At 44.2% G+C, this 11,745-nt stretch overlaps 1 protein-coding gene across 1 annotated transcript in view; it reads left to right on the top strand.

Moving 5' to 3' along the window:
- The first annotated feature begins 7,309 nt into the window (after nucleotides 1-7,309).
- PLEKHG1 (pleckstrin homology and RhoGEF domain containing G1) overlaps nucleotides 7,310-11,745 on the top strand; it is a 203,936-nt gene continuing 199,500 nt past the window's right edge. The window contains exon 1 of the mRNA XM_039851337.1: nucleotides 7,310-7,401. The gene's annotated coding sequence lies outside the window, so the exon portion shown is untranslated. The remainder of the gene's footprint in view (nucleotides 7,402-11,745) is intronic.

Genomic DNA, 11,745 nt, shown 5'->3' with positions numbered 1-11,745 from the left:
AGGTCTTTTATTTTCAAATAACAATGTTCTTCATTCAAACTAATTTTTCTCTTTTTTTTGAGAACTTCATGGGATTTAAGTTTTTAAATTTTGCATTTGTCTTATAGGATCGAGCTATACTGAGCTATATTTCAAAGTTCGTGTTTTAATTTATTACATATGTAAAATGAAAATCCAGTTCTAGATTATTTTCAATTGATTAGAAAACAACCTTAATATCCTGGTTTAACTGGAACTTTTTCTTCTAGAGTTCTCACTTGAAATAAGGTGTTTTCTTTTTAATTCTTCAAGAAATATATGGAAATGAAAAAAAGGAATAGCATTCTACTGAATATCCCAAGTCTCAAGCAGTTTCTAAAGAGTTGTTATAGAGACTTCAGTGATGGCCCTAGATAATTATTTCTAAAACGACCTTGTGTCTGAAAGAGCACTGCCAATTTACAGTTTCAAAGACCTTTTTTTGGAGTTAATGAATAAGGATAATCATGGGCTTTTCCGTTTTCCGATGATCAGTTTGTTCTCTTCAATGATTCAGTTCCCTTTTTATTCCTGTCTATAGCACATGCATTCAGATCTTGAATATAAAATTCCTTTCTTCGCAGGAAGTAAAGTTAAGTCTGAAGACGTATAGAAGAAAAGAGAACTAGATAATCACTTACTTCCCTTTGAAAGTAGCAACCTGCAAAGTCTTCTGTGGCCTACGAATCTTTTCCTTCCAAATATGTTTTAGTTCAGGGACTAACAAACTCCCATGTGCCCTTCCTTCAACCCATACACTCCTCATGGCAAATAAAGTTTAAACATCTTGCTGTTTGAGTATGAGGAGGGAGGGGACCTAGGAATCCCTGTGACCAGCCAACACCATAGGTGGCATCATTCGCTGGTCCTCTGCACTACCTCTGCCCCTGCCCATCGTTCCGGGGGGGACGGTATTTCTGGTGGCCTTTGGTGAACCAGCTAACTCCTACTATTTTTTATGTCTTCCTTAAGAGGAGTGAGGGGAGAAATGAGGGAGGAAATTTACACCTTGGTCTTCATCACAACACTTGTAAAGTTGAGATTGCCCCATCGAGGCATCTTCCAACTTACATGGAAAAGTAGACTGGGACAAGCTCATAGTGTGACTTTTTCCCCCCTTTCTTATCTCGTCTGGTTCCAGTGATGTGCTGGTAAATGTGTAACAACGAGCTGCGGGGATAGGAAGGAGGGAGGCCCTGATTTGTAGCATTTGCCAATTTCCGTGGTATAAATATTCCCAACAGCAACCTGACATCAGCTGGCTCACAGAATTCCTGAGATTTTAGCAATCAGCTCTCTGCAAACCAGTACAAACCAATTCCCACACACCACTGCTTCCTACCACTCATAAACAGTTTTAACAGTATCTATTCATTATAATGTAGCTCTTTCAAACTTCAGATTAGTAATCCCTAATTCAAGATTTTATGGGGTTTTCGATAGGAAATTTTAGAAAAGCAATACAGTACATACACCATATTTTATGCAATGGTCCTCCGGAGTCTGTAGCAGCACCCCAAAGTCAAACACCTTAATATTTCTGCAGTTAAATGAATAGAAATTCACACTAAATGGGATTAAAAAAAAAAAACTACAAACAGTATCCAACTATTGAAGGTAAGGGTTATTTTTTGCGAACTGACTTCAAGTCAGAACAGACTTTGGTACAAATAATTTAAGAAAAAACTTCCCATATGCAGGGCTATTGGGTTTCAGTGCTGAGGGAAAATGATTATGAACCATCACTGTTTAGAGTCTCTCTTTATCAGGGCACATACGTGCATTCGTCCATGAACTACTGTTCAGAAGGCGTAGAAGAAGGTGAGTAAATGGAGAGATGAAGATGGCTGAGGCACATAGAATCTCACGTGTACTGACAAACCTCAGTGCCATATAGCACTTAAGAGGACCAGTTTGGGGTCACAGGCCTGGTTCCAAATTCCTGCACTGCTTCTCGCTACTCCTGAGCTCGTAGCGTCCTCATTTATAAAATGGAGAGAATGCACCTAGCTCTGAAGATTAAATAAGCTAATGCATGCACAGGACATAATGGAGAGTTGGGACATGGTAGGTGTTCAAAAACCAGTAGCCATCATTAGTATGCCTATCAACTTGTAAGGATTTGTTGTAAAATTGCAAAACAGAAGAGGTCCAGAAGAATAAATGAGAAAACACGCTAGAGGCTTCTATCATCAGTTTATGGTTTAAAGTTTTACATTTCTCACAGGCAAAAGTAGTCTGACTTTCCCCCACTCGTTTTATTATTTTAATTATAGCATTTATGGCACTGAACTCTTAGAGGAGGGCAGAGTAGTTTCTGTCTGTCTTTTCTGGCACAGTTAACTACATGTCTAGGAAAGAAGGAGGAAGAAGAGGGTCAAGGGAGGACGGTGGAGTGAGTCCTCCTTTTATTTTTGTCTTGAAAATTATCCAAAAGCAATTGAGAGTGAAAGAGAAGCAGCAACTGGAGGTCCACAAGAACTTTGCTTAAGGAAATGTTCGTTTGGTCAAAACGGTGTTCAAGAACATTTGAATTCATATGCCTTAGGTGTGTACCACATTCTCACAACTCTGAGCTGCTGAATCATTATTTTTTCTTTCTTTCTTTCTTTTTTTTTTACTGGCCTGGCCCAGCCGCTGAAAGCATTCAAATTTGAGATGCCTGACCGAAGAGGACACCTCACAGGTTCCCCCTAAGGAGATGCTGTTGTCATTTAGGATAAGAAAACCCATCATTGTGCAGGACAGTCCCCACATTGCAGAAAGTTTAGGGACCCTGGCACTCAACCACCAGTAGACACCCCATCCCATAGTGACAACCAAAAACGCCACCCTCCCCCCACACACACACGCTTCCAAGTGACTGTAAGGGGTATAGTCTCACTCCTGTGGAGAACTTCTAAACATAATATTTTTGAGAAATAAAGTTGGAAGTAGCCCCTCCTTCTAACACATCTGACACAGAGAAAACAACTGAAAAAATAAGTGAAATTTCAAAACCTGACAAATGTATGCTCTATTATGAACTTGAAAACAAAGCTAATTTTGAAGCAGAAGCATAAACTGTCTAGTGTCGATTTATTTCAGTATAATACAATTAAGAATGTTCTCTATTACAAAGACGTTCTGGCCATCTGCGTTAAATAATATTGACTTGTTTAAGCAAGATGAATTAAGTTTAAAAGTTTCAAGTTCTGGAAATTTTTTTCTGCAAATATACATATTTATAAAGCATGTACGCATACCTCTTACTTTACTGTAATGGTCAAAATTGAGAAAACTCAGTCAACTAGAGGAATAGATAAAATTATGACGTTGACCATTAGTTATTTACACATCGTATTTTCACATGCTTCTGTCATCCAGGCACATTTCTGTAGTCCTTTTGGCATCTCTTGGTGCCCCTTTGTGTTTTCTTGCTCTGGGTGGGACCTCTGCCTCTGCTGGGGCCTTCTTTACCAGCCGGAAATTATGCTTTACAAGAAGATCTGGTGCATTCACTATGCTGGTCTGATACTGGGCAGGGAAATCCTTCTCCGTATTATAATGGATCTGCGCCTTCGTCCTGGACACCAGGTTTTAACGCACCAGGCTTCTAGTGAGAGGGAGTTTTAGGTACTGTGTTGCAGGCCACCCACAGAGATATTCTCAAGTATCAGGATTTCCAAATGGCCTCAGATTCGTCTACCTACTTTTAGGCCCCACTCAGCTAGATACTAGTAATTGTGGACATTTCTTATTTGATCTTTCGCTCTTTGAGATTGGCACCACTTCTTCATTTTTAAATCAGCTAGCTAATTAGAGGCTTCAGAAAAAGGAGCCCCAGTACCAGTGCAGACTCTGATCACCATTCCTGGCTGAGGGAATTTGAAGATACAGGTCATCTCGGCACACACTTACTTACATTCTTGGTTTTCTGTCTTCTCTACAGGAGACTCTACATAAGTCCCTTCTCTTACCCTGATCTCTTTAACATGGGAAGAATACTCTAGGTCATTTTCAAACAAAATTTGAAATTGAAATAACTTTTCTTAAAAAAGGATAAATGGTACCTGTGTTTTGTTTTTCCTGAGGTGCTCCTATAATCCAGTTGACTGATATTTCTGACCCTATGTGATCATAAATTCATCAGTCTCATAAAAAGTTATCACCAAAAGTCATAAAACGAAAGCAAGGCGTGATCCAGCCTTTTAACTCTGCAACCTTTGCAAACATTAACTGACATACGTGCGTAGATTGGTGACCCTGAAATGTCATTCTGTATGAGACCGCCTTTCATTAGAAACATCTAGGTTAGTGGAACACGCCAGAGAACTGGAATACACAGCTCCGGGTTCGAAACCTGCTCTGTCCTGTGCAGCTGTGTGGCCTTGAGCAAGTCCCCGAAACTTCCTGAATCTCTGTGACTTTGCATATAGTTTAGGGACTATAGACGCTACCTTACCAGGTCTCTATGAGGAATAAATAAGATGTTATGGGAGACACTCAGTGATCTCACAAAGCAAAAACATTTCCTCCAAAGCAACCTAATTGATAGGCCCACTCTTATTTGAGAAAGAGGAAGGCATGGTTTGAGTGCTACGCCAGGCCTGGGCTGGTTGCCCTCAGATCCTTTTCACCCTTTTCCTGCTCAGTATCACAGGATTGCAGGGGTGGTAGCGAGGACACCCCTGCAGGTTGAGTGTTCCAAGCTCCTCTGGCAGCTGGGTTCAACCCACGGAAAGCACTAGATTGGAGGGCGAAGGAAGAGAGAAACCAGAGTATTTATCCCTCTCTCTGCCAGTGTTTAAGGCAGTGGCTGTATCTCCGGCTCTCGCAGACAGCTTCTATCTGAGAAGCAGCCCGTCTCCCTGCCCCTCCATCCTGGCATGGCGGGGGCTTTCTGCTGTTCTTAATTTCTGGACAGCCTCCCTGTCTTCTTTTGGCTTCTTGGTTTTTCCATCACTCGTAGAAATGATTCCCTGCATTAAAGTCTCTCTTTTATAAATACTTTAAGTGGTTTCTCTTTCCTCTGACCCTGACTGATATTTGCATTAGTATTAGGAAGACCTCTTACCAAAAGAATTTTCCTGACACTGGATGCGCCATAGGAAAGTCATTCCATTGGCTTTTTTATTTTTATTTTTATTTTTATTTTCTCCTGAAGGGGGAGAGTAGCATACTTCTAACATGGAATACTACATAATAGCTTTTTCACAATTTATATTGTGCTCTTTTCCACCCATCATCCACCCACCCATCAAACATTTTATATCTATTGTGAATTAGGAGTTAAGCTAAGTGCTAAGCACACACATATAACTAGTGTGACAGACCAGGTGATTTCAAGATCACTGTCTCATGATCAGAAGGGCAGAGCGCATTTATTTGGGAATCAGGAATGACAGTGCAGGTTGGCACTTGGTGTCCACAAAATAAATTTTCCATTCCTGTTTCCACTTCCCACCTCCCACCTCATTAATAAACTGAGATGAAGTGAAGGGGGCTGGACAGGGACTATAATAACCATTCTATAGATAACGAACCGGAGTTCGGAATTGTTATCTGCTTAAGGTGAGCAGCTCGTAAGTGGCAGAGTCTACAGCTGGCGATCAGATCACATGGTTTCACTCTAAGTCATCCGTGTTAAGAAATGCGTGATTACGTGGGGCCAGGGAGTAGAGTAGCAGAGAGAGCATTTTGCAAGGCATCAGGAAACTCTAGTTTCCCTTCCTCCTCGAATTGTCCCCAACCCCCATTTGTCAGACACAGACACATTCATCAGTCAGTTTCTTTGAACCTTACGTCTTCTGAGTGTCCAGCGAGGCCCAGCACCCAGCTCACAGGCTTGAAAGAGACCAAAATGTGCTGGACATGTGTGAGGTGTTCTACTGACTTCGATTACAAATAACAACATAGAGAGATGGAGTGACAGTCATGGTTTTGTGTGAGCTCTAGGTACTGGAAAGAGTCTGATGAAGCCTCCTGGGCCTCAGTTTCCTGTCCGTGAAAGGAAACTAGCACCTGTGCTGTGGGTCTCACAAGGTGATTGCAAAACCGACCGAAACTTTGCTTTGAAGATGGCAAATGTCTGCTTTACAAATCATCCGTGTTAAATGTATTCCAAGCATAACCCAGCTTCAGAGTTTTAAATAATACAAGTCAGTTGTGGAGACTCAATTGTAAAACGAAACATAAACTGCACGTTGTAGGGGAAGAACTGTGCCGCTGTGTGGCCCTATGGCACAAAACCTTATTTTGTTTCAAATCCTTATTATAATTTCCATTACCATGTACACGCCTAAAAGCAGATAAAAGAAAGGAACTCAACGACATCAATAGCGAACATTTATGCAGGCTTTATTATGTGCCAGCCCGTCTGGGAGGCCTTTCCTCTGCATTATCGTATTAAAATCACACACAGCAACTTCACTATCATCATTCTCCCCATTTTACGGATGAAGGTACTGAGGCACAGGCAGGTGAAAAAACTCCCTCGGGGCCACACAGCTAGAGCTGGTAAAGCTGGAAGTCTGTGAACAAGTAATGGAAGAGTGCATTCGTACAAATGACAGAACCCAATGGAGTCAGCAAGCAAACCTGATAGGTATGTCGGACTTTGAAGGGAGACAGGTGTTAAGAATCACTGCACATGCCTTTGACCGTCATCTTATAGGCACCTTATGACTGAAGTCATAATTTTAACACAGAGCGGTGCCTTTAAACATCCATCTGGCTGTTACAAAGGTTAGTCTTCTTTGCCTCTTTTTTTTTCACTTTTACTTTCTCTAAGCAAAGGTTATTCGATACATTAACTGAGGTGATTAGGGTAATGAGTTGAAAAAACAGTGAGCCCCCCCCCTTTTTTTTTTTTTTTTTGTTATTATTACCCTAGAGCTTCATGTGTAATACTAGAATGTTAACTTTAAAAAGAATTATTTTGGTATTATTTTAAAAAAAAAAAACCCTGAGGATCCAGGAAAATGAAGAAAAGTGATGTGTTTGCAGAAACAGTAGCAGATTTTTTTTTTTTTAAACTTTCCAGGGGCTGTAATTTGACTGCTCTCCTTGGCAACGCTCCAGAGACAAGTCCAAGTGCTTAATCTCTTTCTCTTTCTCTCTCTCCCCCTCTGCCTCCTCCCCACCTTCCTCGCCCCAGGACCGAGGGGAGGCGGGACTGGGGGACCCGCTGCTGGCAGCCGGCGGAGCCCGCAGCTCGCGGCCGAGAGGGGCGGGCCGGGGCGCGGCCGACCCGGGGAGCGCGGCCGGACGGCGGGGCCGAGCCCGAGGAGGAGGAAGTCGGAGCCGGAGCTGCGGTGCAGGCGCCGGAGCCTCGCCGCGCGGCCGCCGCTCGCCCGCCCGACCTGCGAACGCGGCCCCAGCGGCGCGGCCGCCCCTCCCTGGGTAAGAGCTGGCTTGGCCTTCGCACCCGGGGTGCTTTTCCAGGGGCGGGACCGCTCCCCGGGAGCCCCGAGGAATGGGAAGGGGACCCAGGCACCCGCTGCCCGGCGTCCCAGGTCCGCAGGTGGAGGCGGGCGGCACGGGGCCGGGGCCCCTCTCCCCTGGGCGCTGCCTCCCGCGCGGGGGCAGACGGTGTCGGGAGGCGCTGCCGCCGCGGGGACCCGGGGTCCCCGCTGCTCGCCGCCGCCTGGAGCGGGCGACCCGGCCCCCAGGCCCCCGCGCAGCCTCGACCTGGGGGTCCCGCGCTCGCGCCCTCCTCCCGCAGCCACGGGGCTTCTGCGTGCACCCCTGAGTGCTGCAAAACCCAGCCCCACCACTCCAACGGGACAGTCCCCGAACGGGACCTGACCTCCAGCCACCCGAGGCTGACTCCCCAAGCCCCGCGCGCCCCGGCGCCTGGCCCCCGGCAGCGGTGAACCCCGGCGGAGGCCGAGGCCGAGGCCAGGGCGGGGGCGCGCGGGGCTGGAGGGTCCCGCCTTTGTGGAACGGCCTTGGTGCCCCGGCTCCGCAGATATGCCTGGGGGGAAGGGATGCGGGGCGTAAGCTGGCGTCTCGTCGGTCACGGGGGTAACAGGTAACACCTGGTCTCCTCTGGGACTTTGCTGACCTCTCTGGCCCCGGAGGACGGTCGGGGGTCTGCGGGTGACGCGGGCAGCTCGCCTCTTTGTGTCCTCTCTTGATTCTGGTTCTTAAACCAGAAGTCTAAGGATGGGAGGCTCTAATCGGGAAAAGTCGTTATGCTGTTAAATTTCATTCCATTCATTGGAAACAACGAGGCGGGTGACATTTTTTGCATATGCGCCGGTGGAGTCTTGTTTGCAGAGCCGGTCTTTCGTTAAGTCCTGGTTCCTAGCGCTCCCTTCGTACCGCCCTCAGGTGGCGATGGCTACTGCACATATTTTTAAAATCGCTGAGTGTGAGTCCCTTGGGAGGCCGTTTCCAGCCGGTGACACAAAAGACACTGTCGATCTCAGAGGGAGAGTTGGGGGTTTTCCGACAGATTGGACACAGAACTACCTTGTGTTTCCTATTTAAACCAGGAGGCGGCCAGAATGTTGACTCTGGGTCCGATTTGTCACCCAACAGAATTCCAGGCCCGGATAGGTCGTGTAATGCTATAAAAATAGTTATCGAGTGTTAAAATCTGCATCTTCCGACTTCTCAGTTTCTATACTTTTAAAGAGTTTATAGACCTTGGGCTTTGATTAAAACATTTACAAGCCCATATCGTCGGGGAGTAAGAAAACTCCATTGTAACTTGGGCTCTGCCAGGTGAGACCCCAGCAAGCTCCTCCGGCTCAGGTGGCCTTGGCTGCCTCCCTCAGAAAGTGATTGATGTGAACCAGTAGTTCCTGAAGCTTCATGCTCACTCCTCACAGCGCCCCACCACCCCACCCCGTAGTTTTTATTTGGTCTACAGTGTTTAAGACTTAGATACAAACGTGATGGTTTGATATATGACCCTCTCACTTCACCATTCCTCACTTTACTTCTTGTGCTAGTTGAAGCCCCATGTCTAAGCCACCAAACCACCCGAAGAAATGTTTTTTCCCCAGAGGTCTGCCACCTCACTGACTTCATCCCGGACAAGGTCATGGACAACCTTTTCCCTCCTGTAGCCCCTCTCTGAAACCTTGCTGAAGGGCAAAGAATGGTGAGAAACAGTTCTCTGGCTGTCGGACCCATGCCCTAATCCTGCTTTTCCTTGATTACATTTCCTGCTCCTCTCCATTTTTCCTGTGGGCATCACTTTTCCTTTAGTGCCTTTATAAGGGGTGATTGTTACCAAATATAAGCTTAAATATTTCCATGAGAGATTCAGACTGTACTTCAATGAGGTTAACTGAGCACTTTTAACAAACCAATAGGAAGTGACAATAATACCCAAGAATAACCAGTACTATTCTCCTCCTGTGAAGCGATGAATTAAGTGATTTAATTAAGATTGAATGGTTTGTGGTCGGACATATAAATACCGGAAATGCTTCCTTAGTGCTGTATCTTTTGAGCCCTTAGTAAACTAAAAGCAATTCCTGGATCTATACTCTGATTCTTAATGGCTGCTGTCCACTTTCATTGCTGGTGGTTAGTCTTTCAAAGAATTGCCCTCTTTTAATCCTCCTGCAGGGATGATTAGATCCATGGAATATTGAAGCTAGCATGGAGGACTGGACCAAATCTTGGATGATCCAGCCCCTACATCTTAAAGATTTAGGAAAGTACTAGTGGTTAAGATGAAGTGTTCTGGAAGTAGCCGACCTGTGTTTGAAGTTTGCCTCTACAGCTCATTAGCACTGAGACCTTGACCTCTCTAAGGAAATTGTTTAGACATAGATTATTTTATAATCAGGAAAATGTAACAATCATAGTTGATTACTCTCTCCGGATTATCTCACCTTTGCTCATTTCTTCCTCTGTAATTTAGGAAATAATGGCCTTTCCCTCTGGAGTCATGCTGATGATGATTAATGAAATAATCTGTAGTTTGACACATTGTATGCTTTAAAGATGATTGATAAACAAGTCTCAGAAATGAGTGATTTTGCTGGAGTTTACATTGGCAGAGCGATGATTAAACTCTGGTTCACTTCTATTTTCCTTGACCTGCACTACCTAGAAATGATGGGAGCATAGAGGCATAATTTTAATTAAATGTAATCGTTCACTCTTTGAGGGAAAAAATTACTGTCTTTTCTGACTTAGGAAAAACGTGGTTTCTAAGGCAAAATACTCGTGTATTCAAGCAGGTATGGGAATGGAAACATTTTCTAGACAGACACCCTAGGCAACCTAGTACTTGCATGTGGCAAGCATCTCAGATACTAATGTTTTACCACAGCCTGTATCAACCTTGCTTTGAAAATGAAAAACTGACCCCAAACCATTCGGGCATTCAGAGCCAGGGGCGTCTGTGCCAAGCAGAATTCGCTGCAGAGCCAGCTTTCAAGTAATTAGGAGATGACTACATGTTCTGCTTTATATTGCTTGTGCTGATGAAAAGCAACAGATGCTTTAGCAGAGATGATAGAAATATAGCCTAAGCCTCCCAGTGAGGGGGCCCAGGTTTGCTGCAGAATAACTGAGCCACAGGCTATCCAGATGCTGCAGACAGCTTCAGGGAAGCCTGGGTGATCCCCACCCCAGTGGCTGGGAAATGACTATACACTGTATCTAGAAGAGTTTTCATGTTTGAGTATCTTTCGATCTGTATGCACAAGGTTACCAAAAATATGTTTTTTCAATGAGATGCAAGCCAAGTAAAAATTTCTAAACCTAAACATCTTCTTTTGATAAATATTGATTTAGCGTTTGATGAAAAGTGAAAGCATGCTGGATTCACGGAACCGAAAATTCACAGCCCTCTCTCTTCTTTTGCCCTTCCTGTATCATCTTCGAGGAAAAGCTACTTGAGGAGCGTTAATGTTAGGCTACATTTTTCAAAGATTCTAGCTACGCCCACTCGAGGTACTAACCTGATGGGAGGAGTCAGGGTTTTCACGACTCTTTAATTAAGAAAGCTGTTTTGGTAAGCTTTAATAACCAGGGTGCTTCGGAGTCTGCAGAAGCCACTTATCACCAGCATTTGGCCAAAAGTTAGCAAGCCCTTAAGTGTAAGAAGGACATCTTTTTAAAATCTTAGACGAAGTTAAAATAGGTATGAGTCTAATAATAGCTAAAACTTTAGAATTCTCATAAGAGGAATTACTAGATCAATAAATCATCCTACCATGAAATCAGCTCTAATTATTAAAACGATAATAGATCAAGTCACATTGAGCACCGACTTAAGTGACGTGTGTCTGAATGTCACTTAAGATGAAGGAGGAGGCTGAGAAGTGCTAGATCAGGGGGTGGTAAACCTTTTCCTGTAAAGAGCCAGATAGTAAGTATTTTAGGCTTTGTGGTTCATGTATCTCTCTCATATATTCTTTGATTGGACGGTGCCGGGGGGAGGGCGTTTGTTTATAACCTTTTAAAAATGCAAACAACAATCTTTACTCACAAGGCATATAAAACAGGCTGCAGACTGGATTTGTCCAGTTCTATCCTAAATTATATATTCTATATTTGTGATAGCCTCCAAAATGACAAATTTCATAGGCTCTATATAAGCTGATTCTGTAGAGACTGACTTATAATCAAATTTCCTCTGTCATTTTTTTTCCCCAGCTGTTCCTCTTTATTGTCTCTTTACACTGGGGTTAGAAGTCTATTAGATACAGCAATCCCTTTAAATCTCCATCTCTTCCTTAGAGCCTCTCCCCATCGTAGTGGACAGAGATGTAG

Source organism: Pteropus medius, unplaced genomic scaffold, assembly GCF_902729225.1.
Source record: "Pteropus medius unplaced genomic scaffold, Ma_sr-lr_union100, whole genome shotgun sequence".
NCBI classification, from domain to species: Eukaryota; Metazoa; Chordata; class Mammalia; order Chiroptera; family Pteropodidae; genus Pteropus; species Pteropus medius.
This window is presented reverse-complemented; position numbering and strand designations above follow the sequence as displayed.